Genomic DNA, 23,531 nt, shown 5'->3' with positions numbered 1-23,531 from the left:
CCTTCATGACTCCCTCGTCCACACATCCCTTTCTACCATACAATCGTAGAGTCCTGGAATAAATCAGATCAATTTTGATCACCAATACTTATATTTAAGTCTGATTCTCATCTCTCTCTAGACTTGTGTTCCCCCTGTTTAGGGGTTCTCATTTGAAATAGTAAATATATTGCTGAAGTAAATTTCTTTGTATTTCCCTTTAGAATCAGAGTCTTCACATCACTACACTTTGATAGAGTCATTGTCAGGCCCAATTTATCCCTTAAATATGCCCTAACTGAATATAGCAGAATATTGTATTATTAGCAATACCAACTTGTTTTTGGTAGGAGTGCACCCCCAAGAATGTGGCAGCATTAATTGTTATTGTTCAAATGTCACAAGTTGCCTCTGCTCATAACAATCCTCAATAAATGTGATCCCTGTTCAAGACCAGATATCTAAAAGAGTTTAAGTCTATTCTGAGTCAAGAGTGTTTTTGGAGATATTCTCCCCCTTCCTTCCCCCCCCACCCCTCACCCCAGTACCCATCTGATAATTTATTTTACTCCAGATATTAATTTATTTTACTCCAGATATTAATTAAATGTTTTAACAAAGGGGCTTCTTTCTTCCCATATATTAATTTTGAATCCCATTTATCTTCTGCTATCTTCTCTCCCACTTTATACAGTTCTATTTATACCCATGAAGATTTGTATCCTCCATTAAATAGGGAGGTAAGGTATTTAGTGTGGGCTGCCCAATAATAATTTTTAAAATTTGGGAGATGTAAACCTCCCAACTCACATTTCCATATTAATTTTTCTAAGGAGATTCTGGCCCTTCCATAGAAATTTTCTGACATGTTTATTTAGCTCCTGAAAAAAACTTCTGAGGCACTAATATAGAGAATTCCTGAAAGAGATATTGTACTCTTGAAAATATGTTCATTTTTTAAAAAACACACAATCGACTCTGCCAACTAGTGTTATTCGCAGAGCCATCAACCTGTTCAAATGATCCTCAACTTTTTTAAGTGGAGATCAATTAATTTATATAAATTGTGTAAATTATTATCTGTTTTGATCCCTAAATATTTTATCCCAGTTGGCGGCATTTAAATTGAGTATTTCTTTGACAAAGACTATCATCCCCACCCGTAAGCAGCATAGTTTCACTTTTATCCCAATTTATTTTATAACCTGACACTTTTCCACATTCTTCCAGTTTTTAGTACAATTTCTGTAATGAAGTTACTGGTTCTATTAAGTATATCAATACATCATCTGTAAATAAATTAATTTTATATTCCTCCTGGTTAACCCTAAATCCCTTAATATCTGGATCTCGCCGAATTGCCTCAGCTTACGGTTATATAGCCAGTATAAAGAGAGCCGGGGATAGTGGACATCCTGGTCTGCTAGATCTAGATAGGGGGAATGCTGGAGAAATTTGTCCATTAGTTACAATTCTGGTTTTAGGTTCATGATATAATGCCCTAATCCAAATCTTTCCAGCACTTGAAATAAAAAGTGACATTCCAATCTACCAAATGCCTTTTCTGCATCTAGGACCACAGCTGCGCTCAAATCACCTCTCCTTTGGCCCAGATGAATTACCCTAAAACAGTCTGCTTACATTATCAGCAGACTGTCTCATTCTGACAAGGCCTGTTTGATCCGTATTTATTAATTTCAGTAAAAATTTCAATTATAAAATAGGCCAACAAGATGACTTTCAGAGAGTATCTATCTTTTTTAGGTATCACTATAATTATTGCCGTTGAAAATGGTTCCGGGAGAGTACAAGTCTCAACCACCTGATCTAATACCTTCATAAAGAGGCATCAAAAGATCTTTAAATTCTTTCTAAAATTCAATGGAGAAACCCATTCTCCTCCAGAGACTTATTAACCTGAAATGCGTTCAATGCTTCCCTCATTTCTATCTGGGTAAAGGGGGCATTGAATCCTTCCTGTTCTTCGAAATTTGGAAGTTTCATTCGTGAGAGGAACTCTTCAATTTTATTAATAGCTCCTTGAGATTCTGATCGATGTAATTTAGAATAAAATTGCTTAAAAGCCTCATTAATTTTTTGCTGTTTCCAAGATATTCTATTTGCATCTGTTTTGACCACATTGATTGTTCTTGAGACCTATTCTGCATTCAACTGCCAAGAAAGGACCTTACGAGCTCTTTCCCCAAACTCATAGTATCTTTGTTTAGTTCTTAATGTTCCTTTCTGACTTTGTAATGTATTATACTTAAGCTTTTTATTAATAAGTAATCTCCATTTTTCCTCAGAACCCCTTTGTTGAAGCTCCTTTTCCAAATGAGGTATCTTTTTCTAACTCTTCCACCTCCCTTCTATATTCTTTCTTAATCCTTATACCATTACAAACCTACCTGCAGGATCTGTGACTACATCCTGTGTTCTAACTGGAAGACTTTTCCATAATCAATATTGCTACTCTTCTTGGTTTTGAGTAAAAAGAGGAAGTTGTAACCTGACTGACCCAATCTCTTTTTAACTTTTGATTATCTTTTTCAATTAAGCGTGTCTCTTGGAGGAAGGCCAGGTCAGCCTCCTTTTTTAAAAAGTGTCAATATCCTTTCTTTTAACCATGTTATGTAAGCCATTAACATTATAACAAATTTCACTGTATTACTCATCCCTACAGAGGTTTATCAAGTAAAATCTTTCATTCCCTTCCTCCTCTCCCCCCCCCCCATAGATCGATCAATCCATATCCTCCAGGGCAGAATGCACGATCTCCACAGTTCCAATAGAAAGAAGAAAAAGTAATGAAGTAGAAGTAAAGAAAAGCAAAATATACTCCCCCTGTATAATGTGGATAATATATTTTTCCAACACTATTCCCCTCTATTTTACAGGTTGTGGCAAAAGCCACATGAACACACGTGATATGACAGAAATCAGGTCCCCACCGTCCCTAGTCCCCCAGAATGTTCCCAGAGTAATAACATTTCATTCTTTGTATGCAAGAGAAATGTATAAAAAGATAAAAAGAAAACATTTCTTTAAGATGTATCTACCATTTCAATCTTTAAGATCTGGCAATTGGCTCACGTAGTCTATTGCACGTTGAAGATGCTAGAAAAATTTCTTTTCACCTCCCAGCATTGTAATCTTCAGAGTTGTTCGATGTTGTAGCACAAGATTATATCCTTTATGTCAAAGGACTGGATTAAATTCCCATCTGTATTTCAGCAATGCTGCACTTGTGTCTGAATAGAACAATACTTTGCCTCCCTCAACTTCCAATGTTCCTCCTCTTGCCTTTGCTCCCATTGCTGCTGCACTGAGTATTTCTTTTCTTTGTCTTGGTATCTGAAGCATTTAACAAAGACAGAACATGGTTTTTGATCCGACATGGGACGAGGCATAAGGGACCCACGTGCCCTCTTGATCTCAATTTGTGTTTCAACATTATTCTCGCCCAAAACATTTGGCAACCATTCCTGGAAGAAAATTATTTGTTCCGCTTCTTCCACTCCTTCTTTAAAACCAACAATTTTGATATTATTCCTTCTACTAAAGTTTTCTAATGTTATTTTCCCATCATTTCTTTCTTTCTGCAGACCATCCATCAATGTCAGTTTCTATTTTATCTGTTCTATCCATTACATCCATCATTTTCTCATCCACATCCTTTACTCTATCAAATTTCCAATAGCTCCTTTAAATTGAGTCACTTCTGACAGAATATTTTTTTTTAAATTTGTATCTTTTTCTTTCCTTCTTGTCCAAGGCCTTCATTACATCTTCAATAGAATACTTAGAGCTTCTTTATTTTGTTTTTTTTAAAACCCTTATCAGATATAGCAATTTGTTATTCCTCTTCTTCCAAACTTGCATAAGCTTTCTTCACTCTCAGTGCTATTATTGTCGGTATCCTCTTTTCCTTCCTCCTCCTCCTCCAGGTCAAATTTCTTCCATCTGCATTCACCGATACTAGCAGTGCTGACAACCTCAGCACCTTCGTCCGATTCGCGCATGCGCCTGCCTGTGAACATGCGCTCAACTTCATCTTCAGTGGCGTCTGTTCGTTCCAGCAGCAAAGATGTTCCACCGTTCACCCCAGCTAGTGAACCACTTACATGAGGGTTGCGTCAAGCCTCAACCGCAGGTTTTCTACTTCGAGGAGGGCTCTGCTTCTGACTTCCATCTCTGACTCGTTGAACCCCGGAGGTCTTCGCTGCAGGTTTGTTCCTCTTTGGTGATACTCTGGTAAGGTTAAAATTTATGTTTTCTTTCAAGTTGATTTGGTAAAAATCTTTTTTTTTTAATTGATTCTCCAGGAGAGTCGGGACTCTGCTTCCCATCTCTACCACATATCATGATGTCCCAGCCATGGCATTTTCATTCAAGTTTGAAGATGAGTCCTTGAATATGGTGCAGTCCACGGATTCAAAGTAGTCCTACAGTTGCTCCTCCACCCCCCTCAACCATATTTTCACCATCTTCACCACTGCTGCTGTAGTCCTCAGTCTCCGCTTGTTTGCCAGGAGTAGAAGTGCAGCCAGGTAATCAGACATGCCGAAGAGCAGCTGTGGATGGCTCAGTAGACATTCTTCCTGGTGGTGTGTAGCTATGGCCAAGTGTATTGGCTCCCCTGGTTTTGCAGGTCATGTGTTAGTTTCTTGGAGACTTCTTCGGGTTGGCCTGTTTGAAGTCCCCTATAACGACCAGGAAGCTCAGCCCCTCCAATGCTACCCTGATGTTAGCCTGGGGTGGAATGTACACAGTGACCAAGATGGAGGCGAACTCACTCAGCAAATAGAATGTATGTGACTTGATTGCCAGATGTTTCAGGTCGGGAGAAGAAGACTGGTGTATATACCGTCACATTTGTGCACCACGATGAATTGATGATAACGTAAATGCCACCTCCTCTGGTTTTTATTGAGGCCGGTGTCTGATCCACAAGTAGAGTGAAGCCCTTGGGTTGAAGCCTGCAGTGAACTGGGATTCACTGGTAGGGTGTTGTGCTGATGGCTGGTCCCGCCGCCATCTGCTCACTTGTAACCCTAGTTTCCCATCTAAACCCAGAAGCTACTGTGAAACCCTACCCTTAGTTGTAAGCTAATAAAAGTGTTTGTTCTCCATCCAGTTGTGAGAGCTTTTACTCATGCTACAGAGCACTGTGTCCGAATGCCCTCGTTCAGTCACGTCACTGATGACATGATGTCCCTCTGCTGCTGTAATCTGGATCCAAGTTCATCTATTTTGTTTTCTAAAGCTGGTACGTTGGCCAGGAGGATGGTACTGCACTGAGGTTTTAGGGGCCAGTGTCTTAGTTTGACCTGTAACACCCCTCCCCCATATCAGCGTGGTTAATCTTAATTAAATGGCCAAAGCGGCAGCTGTTTGAATTGCCAGTCATCTGTCCAAGTTTGCACTGGATCTACCAAGGTCCTAAGTATAGTTTTACTTACTGCTAAGTTAATTTCTGTGGCCATGGGTTCAAGCTGTAATCGTTCTGAATGGGAATATCTGATTATTCCCGTCAAAGCTCCACACAGAGTCACCACTGTATGGTAGCATCTTTTGCAGGAGCAAAAAGTAGAAAATAAATGCACATTCTTGCATGGTGATCTAACAATGAGGGAAAACATACTTGCAATATTGCTCTGAATGCCAATTATCATCAAGTACAAGAATATCAAATTGTGAAATCAAAATCACCTTTGAATCTCAATGGTGCTCTAAATGAAAAAGTGGACCATTATCAATTGAAATTCAAAAAGTACAATTCAGCCCCTTGAGGCACTGTATCAAAATTTTTCACTGAATGTCAATGCCATTCTTACAAAAGTCCATGCTAAAAGTATCCAATCTCAGCTGCAATGCATATGCATCCCAATCCAAGCAGCTGTAATAATTTCAAACATACTGATGGTCAGGATTTTGGGCCTCTGACAATTTATCTAAATTAGAACCACACTGACCGCTACAAAGAAACACACACACACAGTGTGGCAGGCTATGCTCACTCCTTTATTAGGGCTGGAAAGGCTGCTTTTATACTGTTCAAGTTCCCGCCATTTTTGCTGATTGACTGAGTCAGCCCTATGAATAACAATAGCGGGTGGGAACATCCAGGCATATGAGTGCTCTTCTTCCCAAGCCTGTTTCTGCTGAGTTCGCTGGGCAGCTTGACCAACGCCATTTTAGGGCTGTTGGTCTGATGCTGCCGCAGCTTCTACCCCAGACAGTTCGTTGTCCTGGGAGTCGCTTTAGTAATCTCTATCCGCGTCTGCTGCCGCGCGATGTGTCGGCCCGATCTCCGCAATTGCGGGCCGCCATAATATCTAAATTAGAACCACACAAGACCCAAAAGTTCTTGATCACAACTTGTTTGATTTAGATTAACAGCATATTCATCAAACCACAAAAGCTGTTTGCAAATGAGCATCCTCACAACCAGATTAATGAGTTTCTTAACTGCTACTGGAAGAATCCAGGAAGTGATAGATAATTTTATTTTTAAAGTCTCCAAATTGAAATTTTACAAACATTGCAGAGATTCAAATTAAAATATGATTTAGTCCTATTCTATCAAATTACTTTTTTCAACCTTCTTTGATGGACTCTGCCTTTCAGGAATGGTTCAGGTTAGGTATTAAATGTTTTCAAAGATTTTCATTGATAATAATCTTGCTACATTTGAGCAACTCTGTACAAAATTTAATTTAACAAATTCTCTCATTTTTTTTTTAAAAAATGATACTTTCAGATTAGGTACTTTCACCATTCTTAACAATCTACCTTTTCCAGCTCCTGTTATGAATTTGATGGAGACTATTTACATCCTACAACCAACTCAGAAAGGTTAATATCTTTTGAATATGATGGTTTGCTGACATCAAGGCAAACTTCATTGGATAAAATTAAAATATTTCAACTTCTGAAGATTCTTGGAACTCTATTTTTTAAATTGACTAACACACATCTCTATGAGCCCATCACTCATTACTCTTCTTTTTGGCTTGGCTTCACGGACGAAGATTTATGGAGGGGTAAATGTCCACGTCAGCTGCAGGCTCGTTTGTGGCCGACAAGTACGATGCGGGAGAGGCAGACACGGTTGCAGGGGAAAATTTGTTGGTTGGGGTTGGGTGTTGGGTTTTTCCTCCTTTGTCTTTTGTCAGTGAGGTGGGCTCTGCGGTCTTCTTCAAAGGAGGTTGCTGCCCGCCGAACTGTGAGGCGCCAAGATGCACGGTTTGAGGCGATATCAGCCCACTGGCAGTGGTCAATGTGGCAACTTAAAGATATGTCTAGAAATTATATGTCAAAAGTTAAATTAGCTCATATTTATCCTTATATTAGCTCTTATCGTGACAGATGCAAGAATGAGGACGGTTCACTAATTCATCATGTTTTGGTCTCGTTCGACCCTTGTCAAATAATGGGAACAGGTCTTCCATACTTTATTAATAATTATTAATGTAAACATAACATCAGATCCTTTAATGTCCTTGTCTGGGATAGTTGATCAGAAGGTAGTGAAATTGTCTCTTATACATGCTATTTTGATCAGGTGGAAAGATGCTGCCCCATCCAATCAATGGTTACATGATTTGATGTCATATATTTAACTTTGGAGAAAATTAGATGTTCAACAAGTGTCTTAAATTTAATTTTTTCAAATCTTTGGGGCTGCTTTTTGAATTATTTTCATAACCTTTAATGGTAATGATAATTAAGTAATCTGTAGTTCTCGTAAATTTGTGTTTCTTTTTATTTTTGCTTTATATTAACAATGCAACTTTGAAATGGTTTGGGGTTTGGATTATAAAATTATTTTTATTTGTTTTTTTTCCTTCTCTTTTCTACTTTATCTTTGAATTGCATAATGAAAAATTTGTTTTGTGTTCCAGTGAGTTTGCTTACTTTGTTCAGTTGCATCATTCCTTTTTTGCATGTATTCCCATATAAAAATTTAATAACAATATTGAAAAATGAAAAAAAGTACAACTGTATTACAATGTTGGCCATTTGGTCAACTTTTGCCAATCTGCTTTTGAACATCTTCCTATTGCAAGCTAATAAGATCTGTGATTAACCCAAAAAGTTCAAGGCATTTTGACATATTTGGACTTTTGTGTCTTCTTTTGTAATTGATGTCCCCACCATATGACCATATTTATATATTATCTTTATCCATGAGACCAAAGCCTCCCAAACTCCAGTGGAAAAACTTTTGTAGCAAAAGCCTTCAAAAGGTGCATTATGCAACCCCTGCCACAAAAACTCACTTGCATGCCTTAACAGCCAGTAAGGCCTGTCCTAAGCTTCAATAACTGTTAAGGCTGTTCACAAAAATATTTAAAAGGTGGCACAGTTTTTATTTGGGGCATCAAGGTTAGTGGAGCCGTTAGCAAAACACTGTTACAGCACAGCAACCAGGTCTGTAAGGAGTTTGTAGGTTCTGTCTGCATGGATTTCCTCAGGATGCTCTCAACTTTCAAAAATGTACCGTTGTGGTAGGTTAATTGAGCAGCATGGATTCGTGGGCTTGTTAATGTGCTGAATGTCTACATTTTAAATAAAATTGAAGATATTTTAGAAACTAAGCAAAATAGCCATTACAATTAAACATATTAAAATAAAGGTTGTTCCCTTTTCTTTCTGCTCCACAGCACCTCAACCCCTGGCAAAATTGAAGTCTTGCACTCGATCTAACCCAGTGCAAGATGCAAGGCCAATTCCCAGACTGGGGAATTTCAGCAAAACTGAGGCCTGCCTGATGACTGATAATGCATTGTTAACGAAGAGGTGAATTTCCATATTTGACTAACGAGACACAGAAGTTCTGATTCCACTGGTTTAGAAGGGGTAAGAGCAATGGTTTCATTCAGTGGCATTTATAAACAAAATCCAGACCACTCCACTTTGTAGACCAAGAAATACTTCAGTTTTTATATACTGTGGCAAACCCAGTAATGTTCAATCTTATGTAGTTGTATTGACAATCCAACATCCAGAAGCCAAAGCACATGATGCATGAAATGACTTATAAATCAAATGCTGTCATATGCTCCAGGATACATCCAAATTCCTGGGTCTTTCCACAACATCAGGTACCATTAATTTAAATACATTTGTTACTTCCCTGGAATGAACAAGTCCTGCTACAATTCTATCTTTTAAAACATATTTCTAATTAGCACATTATTCTTTGGCTTGGCTTCACGGACAAAGATTTATGGAGGGGTAATGTCCACGTCAGCTGCAGGCTCATTTTTGTTAAAGAAAAATTGTATTTATGCATGAAATAATATATTTGAAAAGCATATTCATTTCAGTGGACTCAGATTCTCAGATCCTGTGCAAAAACAAGTTTTGGCGTCAGAAAAAAATGGTTTAACTATGCAAGAACTGATTAGCTTCATTAAAGCATTTGCTGAAAAATTCTGTTACCACCCACTGGATTCATAAATTATTTGGCTATTAAATTAAATATGATACACTTGTAAGAAATCAGGTATTGTCTTAATTCAACCGAATATAATCCTGCTTCTTCTCATTTGTCACGAGTTAAAATGTTAGTTTATGATCTGGACATTAGTTCTCGACTTGAAATATTCCCAAACCTGCTATTCTCAGGGTTTGCTGCAGAAAAATCAATTCCCCCCCCCCCCACTTGAAGAGGCTCGTTAGTTTCAAACTTTTAATGCAAAGTAAATTAAGAACATTATATTAAGTAATTAATTTGTGTACACTAAATTTATAATTAAACACTATGACATCAGCTAACAAATTTCAATCATCTCACAGTACATAATATTCACAAGATAAATTAATCATTTTAATCTCCAATCCATTCCAAAACATGCTAAGAAATACAGAGACAACTGTAAACATTAATATACAATGGACTTCAATTAGCTGTTTAATACCAATTATTTTAAAAATAAGGAAAACGTCTTATGCAACATTTCTCGAATCCAGATAGAATTCAATTCCTTGTTCATCCCCACACATCAAAGATACAAGCATTTCAGATCTCTACAGGGAGCCATACAACCAATAGCAACTCCTGGACAAAGACAGACATCTTTGGCCCTAAATGATAACAAAACTAGTACAAATCCTCACCTGATATTGGCAGGAAATTTTGATTCCATTACATTTTCATCAACCACACACAATTGATGAAGAATTTGGAAAGTATACCAACAGATTTAATGTCAGTCATGTGGTCTTATAAAATCTATTTCACTGTTTCAATGAACATTTGTAAAACAAATGCATTCAAACTCCTGGTATTTGAAATCTATGGGGGTTGGTAGATGCCAGATAAGTATACAGTACAACTCCAATTATCAGAAATGGTCAAGACTGGGCCCATTTTGGATCAACGGTTATTTTTCAGAGAATTGGTCAATTTGTTTTTAAAAACAGCTCAGTAGCAACAGCAAATCACTTGTAACAGTGATTATACAACAACAAACAACAATGTAAGGTTTTTAAGCATTAAAATAAAGATTAATTCTCACCGAAAAAATGCTGGCCACCACCGATCTCCGACACTTCCCCACTAAGGCTCTGCTCGTGCCGGGAGCCCGAGGGTCCCGCTCCTGCCTGGGAGCTTGAGTCCACTACTGCCAGCACCAGGGGTCCGAGATCCGCTGCGCTGCTGCCGGCGCCGGGAGCCCAACTTCCCCAGTCAGTTTGGCTCTGAAAAGATTTCGGATAAATGAGGATTTCAGATATCCTCATTTATCCAATTTTTTTTTTTAAATTTCAGCTAAATGAGGATTTCGGAGAATCTAATTTTGGATAATTGGAGTTGTACTGTACTTTCTGATTGCTTGAGACTTACTTTTACAATGCCTAACTAATACACCTGCATTAAGAATAAACAGATTGAAAGACAACAGCACAAAAATGTACCGAACAAACTTCACTTGTGTGAACATATAAACCTTAAAAATTTTTTTACTTTATTTTGAGTCACTTACTTTGAAAGTATTTAACTGTCGCTGCATCTGCAGGTTCCTCCCCCTCCACAGAGCCGCCCGAAAAACAAGCAACATTATAGATAATTAAACTAAGCAGGTATCAAGGAGGCACTTAAAGTAATCCCAGCAGCAAGCGAGCAGCATCAACCAGTTCTTCATCCTGAGCAACACCACTTCATTCAAACTTTATGGAAACAGCTGCTATAAACAAAGCACAATCAAGGCACTCTGCTGGCTGAATATTTGCTCCCATCTTCACCAAAAGTTTGTGTGTTACTTCAGAGAACATTTGTTTTTAACCTATTATTTTATTCTGATTTAATTTATTTATTTTCCTCAATTTTTTTTGCCAGTTGCTTGAGGCTACTGGTTTGCTTGAATTCCAAATACCAAGGATTTTACTGTTACCTTAATCACAATCGTAAGCAATTTTTACTGAGTATTAAAACAAATTCCATATGGCTATTAAAGGAAGAATTTCCATTACATGATGTACAAAGAGAGTTTGTGAACTTTATATGACAATAGGTCAAAATAATTGCAGCTGTCCAACGAAGGCATTCAGGTTTGTCAGAATAATATACCCAGAAAATAATATATCAAGTATTAACTGCTCAATAATAAAATCTAAGATTAGGTAAAGACGTATCACTATCTTTCTTTAAATTCTGCAAATGAAATTTACTCAATCTAGCATTTTTATTATTCCATATACAAGAATTTTTAGAGTCAAAATTGTCAAAAAATTATTTAGGAATAAAAACTGGAACTGCTTGAAATATATACAAAAATTTAGGTAAAATTATCATCTTAATAGCATTTATATGATCTATTAATGTTATGGCCAATGGAGACTATCTAGAGCGTGTTTGTTTCATAGTCAATCAAAGTAAGAAAATTAAATTTATATAAATCTTTAAGTGTATACATTTTTTTGTGATCTTTACCATAAGATATGTAGTGTTCAAAAAGGTATATGCTCGTAGGTAGGTACATCCATATTCATTGGAAATAGTTCACTCTTATGGAGATTCAATTTATATCCTGAAAAAATACTGAATTGTGAAAGCAGATAGCATTGATTTCTCAGGATCTGAAATATATACTAAAAGATCATCTGCGTATTAAGATATCTTATGAATTATATCTCCTCTGTTAATACCCTGAATATCACTGGAGTGACGAAGTGCTATCGCTAAAAGTTCCAAGGCTAGGTTAATTAATAAAGGACTTAATGAACCACCCTGTCTGGTTCCTCAAAACAGATTTATAAAAGAGGATTTTTGATCATTAATAATTACAGCAGCAACAGGAGCATGATAGATCAAATTAATCCATGAAATAAAACCAGGACTGAAATTAAATCTCTCTAAAATTTCAAACAGATATTTCCATTCTACTCTATCGAAAGCCTTTTCTGCATCTAACAATAAGATACATTCTGGAATTTTAATCGATGGAGAGTAAGTAATATTCACTAACCTATAGATATTAAAATGTGAGTAACACTTATTTATTAATCCCGTTTGGTCCATAGAAATTACCCGAGGATGAATATTTTCCAATCTGAAAGCTAAAATCTGAGAAAGAATTTTGGAATCAACATTCGACAACGTTATTGGGTCAACAGAAAGCACAATCTAAAGGGTCTTCAACTTTCTTAAGAATTAACAAAATTGATGCTTCATAAGATATCCTTGGCAAAGTTCAAAAAGATACAGAATCATTAAAAAACCTACACAACTGAGGCATTAGTATGCTAGCAAAGCATTTTTTAAAAATTCAACAGTAAAACTATCTGGGCCTGAGGCTTTGCCGGATAGAAGAGAGCAAATAGCTTTAAAAATTTCTGTTTCTGATATTGGAGCTTCCAATGAAAGTTGATCAATATTTGAAATTTTAGGGATATTTAATAGTTGCAAGAATCTATCCAAGCTTATGGTATTATCAGGAAATTGAGATTTATGTAAATCAGAAGAGAAATGGCGTATTTCATCATGATCATATACAATATTGTCAATATTAGACAGATTTGGAATTCATATTTGTAGTTATTTTCAACCCAATACTTAAACATACATTACAGATTTGGTTCCAATTTTGCAAATTTTTTGATTTTAAAATTTTTAGTTTATCTAGTACTATTTATCTCAACTTTTTTTTCATCGTCTATAATGAATCAAGACTTTTTGGAAAAGCAAAGAAATTGTCTATTTTTCAGATCTGTTTATAGATTTATGTTTAATGTCTTTTGATATATCTAACAACTATACCCGTCACATTTTTTTTAAGCTATTTCCGCAAGTTAGACGTTTTTTGAATAAGCTATTATGTAACTTTCCTATATCATATCAACAGGATTTGGTTGATACTCTTTTTCATTTCAATCCTTTTCTTAAGGGTTTAATAGGTAATATTTACAATATTTTATTAAAATTGTAATCGATCTCCAATTATAAAATTAGAGGAGCTTGGAAAATGGAACTTCAGTCACTTCTCCCAGAGGAACTTTGGGAAAAGATTTTTGGAATGGTTAATACCTCTTCATTATGTGCTCAACCCGCATTGATTCAGTTTAAAGTGATAAATCAGGTTCATTTGTTGAAAGATAAATTGGCCCTTATCTTGCCCAAGTTTAGTCCTATGTGTGATAGATGTAAATTACAAGTGGCCACACAAACACATGTTTAGATCTTGCTCTGTATTATAGAAGCATTGGACAGTTATTTTCAAGACTTTGTCAATTATACTGGGTACTAGATTGCAACCTAATCCATTGACTTCTATTTTTGGAATTATAGTTCCAAAGGTGGGTCGAGTTCCCACTTCTGCACATCAGGTTGTAGCCTTTACTACACAGTTGACCAGCAGATTCATTTTAATTAAATAAGAAGATCCTAATTCATCTACTTTGATGGAATGATTCTCTCAAGTTATGTCATGTTGAAGCTTAGAAAAAAATTACAAGTTTTACTGTTAACTTTGAAGAGACTTGGCATCATTTTATAAACTATTTTCATACAAGTTAATTGGTATTTTGACTTTCCTTCCAGACTGTTTTGGATTTCTGTTGTTTTTTTTAAATTGGCAAGAACCAGATAAATAGTTTGTATTGATCTGTTTTAGCGAACTCTCAGTTTAGGATGCCCAGCCTTTTTGTTGCTGTTATTTTGGTAGGTTAGATGGGGTTTTAACAATAATTTTTTTCTCTTTTTTTGAATGTTCCAAATTGAGGAGAAAGGGATAATATTGTTCAATATGTTATATGTTGTATTTATGTATTGCAATATATTGATGTTTTTACTTTTACAATTTGATTCCATATTCTATTCTCCTCATGTATTGTTTACTTTATACAATACTCATTGTATTGTTTAACCAAAAAAGATTGAAAAAGAAACACTTGATGCTGTATTTCCAAAGGTTTGGAACCTTTAGATTAACATGACCTTTGGATAGTCATTGACATACTGTTTTCTTTTGTATAGCCTTTAACTTACGTTATTCTATCACGTGCAGTTTTAGATATCACTATAATTCAAGAAAATAAACATTGGGAAGAGAAAAGGAGAGTTAAATTCAATATAGGAACATAGGAAGTAGGAACAGGAGTAGGCCAAAAAAGGCCCATCGAGCCTGCTCCGCCATTCAATATGATCATGGCTGATCTAATTTATGACCTAACTCCACCTACCTCCCTTCTCCCCATATCCCCCAATTCCTCTATCATGTAAAAAAAATATGGAATGTGTAGGTTACTAATGAGTTACACTGATTGGGAATAAACCATAATACATCTCATTGGAAATAACAGCAATAAAATTCACTGCTGGAAGATGACCCTTTAAGTGTTCAGTATCTTGCCCAAACAATTGGTTACAAGTCAATTTCTAAAAATGTAAAACAAATTGGAATATTGAAAACTTTGAAGTACAATGAATGATACTTTCTTCCTCTCAAAGTGATAACAGGATCACATGGATAGGAGTTGATAGATATTTAAGATTTTGTACAATTTTCTGCATAACTTCCAAGGTGTGAATGAGATCAGGCTATGATATGTGAATTTTTATCAGGTATCAATATAGAATTCCAAACAAATACAAGGCATGAAGTTCTTTTCCTCAAGATGTATGTGAAAAGTTTCTTTTTAAATCAATCCAAACCACAACCTTTAGATTACTGACAATCTATAAATGTATTTAACTTAATGTAATGTGTGCTAACTATTGTTTCCTTGAATACATTTCTTGCAATTAGATTACTCTTAATTAGACATGAAAGGAAACATTATAATGCAGTTTTGAAAAATTAACCCATTTCAAGTTTATTGTCGTCTAATTATACAAGTACAACCTGACGAAACAGCTTTCTCCAGTCCTCAGTATGTCCTGCAGACATACAACCAGATGTCACACACATAAAGACAAACAATACTCATGCAGACCAAGTATTCAGATACACAAATAAATAAATATTGTTTTGTATGTATGCCAGTCTTGGATAGTTAGTGTGAGCAGTTCCTTTGGTTGGTCATCATTCTCACTGCCTGTGGGAAGAAGCTGTTCCTCAGTCTGGAGGTGCTGGCTCGGATACTCCTGTATCTTTTCGCCAACAGGAGCAGCTGAAAGATGTGTGCAAGGTTGAAGGAGTCCACAATGAATTTGTGCATCCTCTTCAGACAATGATCACAGTAGATCATGTCAATGGGAGACTCCATTGATCCTCTCTGCCACTCTTATGGTCTGTGGATTGACCTCCGATCCATTTCTCTTCAGCAACCATACCACATATAGCTGGCCAGGACACTCTCAAAAGAGCACCTATAGAAGGTTGACCTCATGGTGGCTGGTAGCCTTGCCTACTTCAGTCTTCTCAGGAAGTCCAGTCACTGTTGCGCCTTCCTGATAAAGTGCGGAGATGTTGAGTGTCTATGATAGATCACTAGTTAAGTGAACTCTAAGAAACTTGGTGCTCTCCACCCTGTAGTGGAAGGTGGTTATTTCTGGTCATCCTGAAGTCTCCTTTGTCTTGTCCACAATGAGACTCAAGTTGTCATTCTTACACTATTTCACAAGATTTTCCACCTCTTCTCTGTAGCACTACTCATCATTTCTGCTGATGAGGCCAACTACTGTTGTGTCATCTGCAAACTTGATGACACTGGGGGTTGGATCTGGTGATGCAGTCTTGGGTCAGTAGCGTGAACACAAGTGGGCAGAGCACACAGCCCTGAGGTGTGCCAGGCCTCAGCATGACACTGCTTGATGAGTACAAGAACAATGTGATAAACTGCATCATTCTTTGAAAAGAGGTTTAGGCTGCCTACAAATGGGAGGTTGAAATCATCCAAGGGAACAAAGGAGGGAAAAGACAGAAATCACAGATGCCCCATACAGAATCATCCTTTTCACTAGTTTTGCAACCACACTGCAAAACAGAATTTGTTAAGGAGACTGTTTGCCCAAATAAAGCACAGTAGTGTAGCCAGTCGAGGTGCTGCCTCAGCTCCAAACCCAAGTTCCAACCTGACTTGGAGTGTTTTTTTGTGTGCAGCTTGCACACCCTCCTCAATATTACATGGGATTCATGTGTGCTTCAGTTTCCTCCCACATCCCAAACAGGTGTGGATTGGTAGGGTAACTCACCACCATCAATTGCCCCTCATGTGTCCCTGACTGACAAAATCTGTAGGAAGCTGATGAATCAAGGGGAAAATAAAATTGAGATGAACATCATGGTTAGCGAAGCAGTTAGCGCGATCTGGGTTCAAATCCAACTCTCTCTGTAAGGTGTTTGTACATTCTCCCCATGTCTGCGTGGGTTTTGTCCAGGGGCTCCTGTTCCCTCCCACCCTTCAAAATATATTGGGGTCGAGGGTGAATTGGGTGTATTTGAGTGGGACGAGTTCGTGGGCTAGAAGTGCTTGTTACAGTGTTACCAAAGAGAGCACTGAAAATAAATTGTGTGAACCTTTCTCACTTGTCCCTATCCTAAAAAAAACCCAAAAGTTGACTGATCCAAGAAAGGCAATCACATTGCTGATCAATCCCCAGTGAGCACGGTTTAAGTTTCAAAAAAATAAATCTGCTCTGATACCCATCAACAAAGAAAGAAATGTGAGAGAGATTACCTTTGGTCATTTGCATCTCTTTCTTTTCTTCTTTGGCTTGGCTTCATGGACGAATTTTATGGAGGGGTATGTCCACGTCTGCTGCAGGCTCGTCAGTGATTGACAAGTCCGATGCAGGACAGGCAGGCATGGTTGCAGCAGTTGCAAGGGAAAATTGGTTGGTTGGGGTTGGGTGTTGGGTTTTTCCTCCTTTGTCTTTTGTCAGTGAGATGGGCTCTGCGGTCTTCTTCAAAGGAGGTTGCAGCCCGCCGAACTGTGAGGCGCCAAGATGCACGGTTGGAGGCGATATCAGCCCACTGGCGGTGGTCAATGTGGCAGGCACCAAGAGATTTCTTTAGGCAGTCCTTGTACCTCTTCTTTGCTGCATCTCTGTCTCAGTGGCCAGTGGAGAGCTCGCCATATAACATGATCTTGGGAAGGCGATGGTCCTCCATTCTGGAGACGTGACCCACCCAGCGCAGTTGGGACTGCAGCAACGTGGATTCGATGCTTGCGGACTCTGCCAGCTAGAGTACTTTGATGTTGGATATGAAGTCATTCCAATGAATGTTGAGGATGGAGCGGATACAGCGTTCTAGGAGCCGTAGGTGATACCGGTAGAGGACCCATGATTCGGAGCCGAACAGGAGCGTGGGTATGACAACGGCTCTGTATACGCTGATCTTTGTGTGTTTCTTCAGGTGATTGTGTTTTTCCAGACTCTTTTGTGTAGTCTTCCAAAGGCGCTATTTGCCTTGGCGAGTCTATTGTCCATCTATTTCTTGATCCTTGCATCAGATGAAATGGTGCAGCCGAGGTAGGTAAACTGGTTGACCGTTTTGAGTTCTGTGTGCCCGATGGAGATGTGGGGAGGCTGGTAGTCATGGTGGGGAGCTGGCTGATGAACGACCTCAGTTTTCTTCAGGCTGACTTCCAGGCCAAACATTTTGGCAGTTTCCACAAAACAGGACGTCATGCGCTGGAGAACCGGCTCTGAATGGGCAACTAAAGCGGCATCGTCTACAAAGAGTAGTTCATGGACAAGTTGCTCTTGTGTCTTGGTGTGAGCTTGCAGGCGCCTCAAATTGAAGAGACTGCCATCCGTGCAGTACTGGATGTAAACAGCGTCTTCATTGTTGAGGTCTTTCATGGCTTGTTTCAGCATCATGCTGAAGAAGATAGTAAAGAGGGTTGGTGCAAGGACGCAGCCTTGCTTCACGCCGTTGTCAATGGGGAAGGGTTCGGAGAGCTCATTGCTGTATCTGACCCGACCTTGTTGGTTTTTGTGCAGTTGGATAACCACGTTGAGGAACTTGGGGGGGCATCCAAGGCGCTCTAGTATTTGCCAAAGCCCTTTCCTGCTCAAGGTGTCGAAGGCTTTGGTGAGGTCAACAAAGGTGATGTAGAGTCCTTTGTTTTGTTCTCTGCACTTTTCTTGGAGCTATCTTAGGGCAAAGACCATGTCAGTAGTTCCTCTGTTTGCGCGAAAGCCACATTGTGATTCTGGGAGAACATTTTCAGCGACACTAGGTATTAGTCTATTAAGGAGAATCCTAGCGAAGATTTTGCCTGCAATGGAGAGCAGAGTGATTCCCCTGTAGTTTGAGCAGTCTGATTTCTCGCCTTTGATTTGGTACAGGGTGATGATGATGGCATCACGAAGGTCCTGAGGCAGCTTTCCTTGATCCAAGCAGAGAATGAAAAACTCATACAGTTTAGTATGCAGAGCTTTGCCGCCAGCCTTCCAGACCTCTGGGGGCGGGGGGGGGGGGGATTCCATCCATACCTGCTGCTTTGCCACTTTTCAGTTGTTCAATTGCCTTATACGTCTCTTCCTGGGTAAGGACCTCATCCAGCTCTAGACTCAAGGGTTGTTGAGGGAGTTGGAGCAGGGTGGATTCTTGGACTGAGCGGTTAGCACTGAAAAGGGATTGGAAGTGTTCTGACCATCGATTGAGGATGGAGATCTTGTCGCTGAGGAGGACTTCGTCATCTGAGCTGCGCAGAGGGCTTTGGACTTGGGGTGAGGGGCCGTACACCGCCTTTAGTGTCTCATAAAAACCCCTGAAGTCGCCAATGTCGGCGCTAAGCTGGGTTCGTTTGGCGAGGCTAGTCCACCACTCATTTTGGATCTCCCAGAGTTTGTGCTGAAGGTGGATGCATGCGAGACAGAAGGCTCGTTTCTTCTCTGGCCAGGACGGCTTTGCGAGGTGAGCCTGGTGGGCAGATCGCTTCTTTGCCAGGAGCTCCTGGATTTCCTGGTTGTTTTCGTCAAACCAGTCCTTGTTTTTCCTGGAGGAGAAGCCCAGTACCTCTTCAGTGGATTGCAGTATGGCCGTTTTCAGCTGATCCCAGAGGGTTTCAGGAGACGTGTCCATGAGGCAGTTTGCATCCTCGAGCTTTGCCTGGAAGTTTCCTCTCACTACGTCTGACTGCAAGTTTCCAACATTGAACCTCTTTCTGGGGGGCTCCACTGTTCTTGAACTTTGGCTTGAAGTGAAGGTTGAGCTTGCAGCGAACAAGCCAGTGGTCAGTGTGGCATTCCGTGCTGGGCATAACCCTCGTTTGTCTCTTCCTCGCACCAGAACGTAGTCCAGGAGGTGCCAGTGTTTGGATCGGGGATGCATCCATGTAGTCTTCAGGCTGTCTCTCTGCTGGAAAAGGGTGTTAGTAATGACAAGTCGCTGTTCTGCACAGAGTTCCAACAGGAGGCGCCCGTTGTCATTGCACTTGCCCACACCACGCTTGCCAAGGATTCCTGGCCAGGTTTCTGAGTCTTTGCCGACGCGAGTGTTGAAGTCGCTAAGGATTTCAACCTTGTCGGCTGTAGGGGTGCATTGGATGAGGTTGCGCAGATCAGTGTAGAACTTGTCCTTTTTTGCTGGTTCCGCCTGAAGGGTTGGAGCATAGACACTAATGAGAGTGATGTGTCGCTTATTTTGAAGGGGGAGTTGCATGGACATGATCCAGTCAGAATGGCCTGTCGGGAGGTTTTGAGTTTGGAGGCAATGGAGTTCTTGACCATGAAGCCAACATCAGATAGCGTCGTTCAGCCTGAGGCTTGCCAGACCAGTAGAGTGTGTAGCCCGCGCCGTGTTCTTGGAGGCTGCCTACATCTGCAAGGCGGATTTCGATGAGAGTGGCTACGTCGATGTCGAGTCTGAGGAGTTCATGTGCGATGAGGGCAGACCGACGTTCAGGTCGGTGGCTGTCAGCCTTGTCTAGCATGGTTCTGATGTTCCAGCATGCTAGCTTGAGTTTGTGTGCATCTTTTGAGGGGGAGGACGTGGACCTGTCCTCGGGCCTGCGTAAAGGAGCTTTTAGGTAGAGTGCAGTGTGCGCAGTACTGGCCCCACCCTTTACACCCATGGTTCGTGTGCCGTGGCCAAGCAAGCTGGGACGTGGCAGAGAGGTCCTTGGCTCGTAGGTTTTATATCGGAGTGACCTTCTCCTATGCAGGTTGCTTAACTGAGCTGAAGAGGCTTGCCTCCCCTTTTAGGTCGAACCATTTCTGGAGATCTACGACCGCTGGCCCCAGTTATGGAGTGGTGTGCCCTGGAATCGGCCTGCATGCGTTTACTCCTGCCGTGGCTAAGTAAAGGGGATGCAGCATTGGTTGAGGATCAGAAAGAAAAGTTCTAGTAGAAAATTTTTTTTAAGACTGGAGAGAACTCTGCAATGGAGTTCACAGTTGTTAGTGTTTAGACTATTGGTTTTTCAGGTGTGTATTAAAATCTGAAATACACTAAACAGTTCTCATTGACCGCTCCCGGCCCGGGGCTCGGCTGCCAACGGTCGCGCTGTGCGAGCTGCCGGGGTTTGCCTGGCAATGGCGGCCTGTGTTCGGTGCTCGGGCAGCGGTGCGGGCAGGCCCGGTTTCTAACACATGGCTAAGTATCAATGCTGGTTATATTCTCTTCCCACACGTTTTGCTTCATTAGACAATGTCCAGAGTAGCTAAAACTTTATCATGTCTTTGCAACAGCAACAAATGATTAATTTCTTCCCAGTGCAGTTGGTTAAGTACTGTCATTAACAAGGTAGGCATGGTGGCTACTTGTTTGTGTACAAATCTCAAAATCAAAAGGTATCCATTCAAATGTAAAAGTTACCATTTGTAAAGTCGTGTTGTTCTTTTAAAAATTTTTTACATTAACAGAATGTAATAGTATGGATTGTGTGTGCTAATTAGCTCGGACTGGCCCGCCCCCTGATGACACTCTCCCCTGGGACCCAGGCCATAAAGGTCAGGCCACCTCTCCCTTCCCTGCACTTCCCTAGTTTGGATCCGGGCCAGCTCAAGTCTTCTGTACGATAAAGCCTATCGTTTCCCTCAGTCTTTCTGTCCTTGTAATTATTGGGGCAACTGGTCGTGCCCGACACAGGCCTTTAAAACTCATTCCTTCCATGCTCCATGGCATTTCGAAAAGGAACACTGAAACCTATTAACTACAATAAATGCATAGCTTCACCTGTGTGGATTAGGAAATAAAACATTCGATAAATAAGACTACCCTATTCCATACAAAGACCTGACTGATACACACAGAATTTTTCAGCTTCTCTGGGTTACTTATTTAATTTGGTTCGTTCGCAATGCAAAGCACAATATCTAGACCTCGACAGCCTGCAAAGATTTGTCAGTCCTCATTGTTTGTCCAAATACATTTATTTAAAGAAACAGATACATCCTGAAAAAAAATCACAATTAATCAGATTTAATATTTGACAGGTATTTTTCAATCCCTGGAATAATCAATTATTCCAGAGACATGTAAATTGGACCGGTATCATCAATGCACAATTTCAAAGTTGCCTTTACTCCTTTCTCAAAAGACTACTCAGTGTCATCTCTGAAGGAATGAGGCAGAAATCTACTGCCTGGCTGCTATCCAATCAATGAGATTCAGACTTCATTTATTTTCATGACAGGCAATATTAAGAATTTCTGAATGCCAGACACTATCCAAGAAGTCACTAAGTGAAACTAACTATTCGTATTGGCTCAGATACTGTTTGGATTCTGGCATTAGGGAAAATTATTTGGTAGAAAAATAAGCCAAATACTAAAAGACTCACAATCAAAAGACAGGCTGCAAAATGAAAACAACACTGCCCTTTGAGTGGTTACAGACAAAATAAATAAAGTCCGTTAGAGGTCTCAATCAGCAGATGTACAAACTTTCCTGCCAGGTCTGTTATGAATCTGTATATTTGGTCCAGTGTTAGGATCACTATAAGTTGCAATCTGAAAATGGATAAAATGCATAAAGATGATGATTAATCTATCCCTTCTCATCTTGTTGTGACCACTTGTGAAGAGTGTATATATGCAGCGACCGAATAACAAAAATCAGGCGACAGAAGATGCTGAAAATTTGAAACATATATTTGTGACAGATTATATCATATTTTATATATGGATATGCTTTTGAAGGAAATGGATTGTGGGGGTTTAGTGTAGGTCACAAACACAAACCCTTCACAAAACAGATCTCATTTAAAATGCAAGTGCTTTACTCAAACCAGACACTTCAAGCCCAGGGCCTTTGTAAAGACAATAAAAATTGCTTTGCTAAAGGAGGTGCAAAAAGAAGAACTGGAACTCACGAGACTTCACAAGTAGGTGTAAATTGGACATGCTGTGGTGCAATGGATTTCTGTTTTGAAAGCAACAGATGAACAGGCTCAGAAATTTGGGTCCGGTGCTACAATCTGCCTGGTTGCAGTTTGGTGTTCTAAGAAGGTCAAGTGGTTTTGCTGAGACAGAGAAGAGACCAAACAGGCTTTCTCTAAGAGAGAGAGAGAGAGAGAGAACTGGTTTCTGCAGTTATGGGAAGCTGGCAGCTTGATGAAACCCCATTTTGAAGACGGGTGGGGAGTACTGAGTTCAGCCTGTTGAAAACCCTTGTAGTCCATACAAGAAGAAATGGCTGGAGAGTGTTCCACCTGAAATAAGTGAGACAAAAAGGAACTCTATGGTGACCTGCAGAAGAAGAGGTCATCATTTGGAAAACCCTGATGGGGCAAGTTTCTTCGGCAAGACACTGAAGTGACTGATGGAAGTTAATCAGTTTGTGTGTGTCCAATGAGCAATGAATCTCTCTCTCTCTCTCTCTGAAACCAACAAGAATCTTCCTGAGCAGTAACCACAAGCACCAAAGCTTGATGAAAATTCATAAATGTTAAATTCTGTGCACAGTATAAGAATTGCCTGATACCAGTGAATTTGGAGGAGTGAGAAGTGAGGTTAGACTGTGAATCAAAGAACTTTTCTGAACTTATACACATTACATACAAGTGCAATTAGAATTAGAAGGGGATTAAGTCAGGTTAAGTTAATAGTAATAAGTTAAAGTTTCATCCAGTTTTTATGTTTAAATAAAATTAAAAGTTTTGTTTAAGTGACTATTTGTCTTGGTGAATTTCTATTGCTGCTGGGTATT

At 39.5% G+C, this 23,531-nt stretch overlaps 1 protein-coding gene across 6 annotated transcripts in view; it reads right to left on the bottom strand.

Annotated features, from left to right (window-relative positions):
• Positions 1-23,531, bottom strand: part of znf423 (zinc finger protein 423) — a 403,631-nt gene that overhangs the window by 339,012 nt on the left and 41,088 nt on the right. For 2 of the 6 annotated variants that reach the window (XM_069901636.1, XM_069901638.1), the window contains exon 1: positions 10,509-10,650. The exons of the other annotated variants lie outside the window; for them this stretch is intronic. The gene's annotated coding sequence lies outside the window, so the exon portion shown is untranslated. Of the gene's footprint in view, positions 1-10,508; positions 10,651-23,531 lie in introns of those variants that run through there. 6 annotated transcript variants of the gene reach the window in all.

This window comes from Narcine bancroftii, chromosome 10, assembly GCF_036971445.1.
Source record: "Narcine bancroftii isolate sNarBan1 chromosome 10, sNarBan1.hap1, whole genome shotgun sequence".
In the NCBI taxonomy this organism is placed as follows: Eukaryota; Metazoa; Chordata; class Chondrichthyes; order Torpediniformes; family Narcinidae; genus Narcine; species Narcine bancroftii.
Note: the sequence above shows the minus strand (reverse complement) of the source record. Positions and strands in the feature narration are given on the sequence as shown.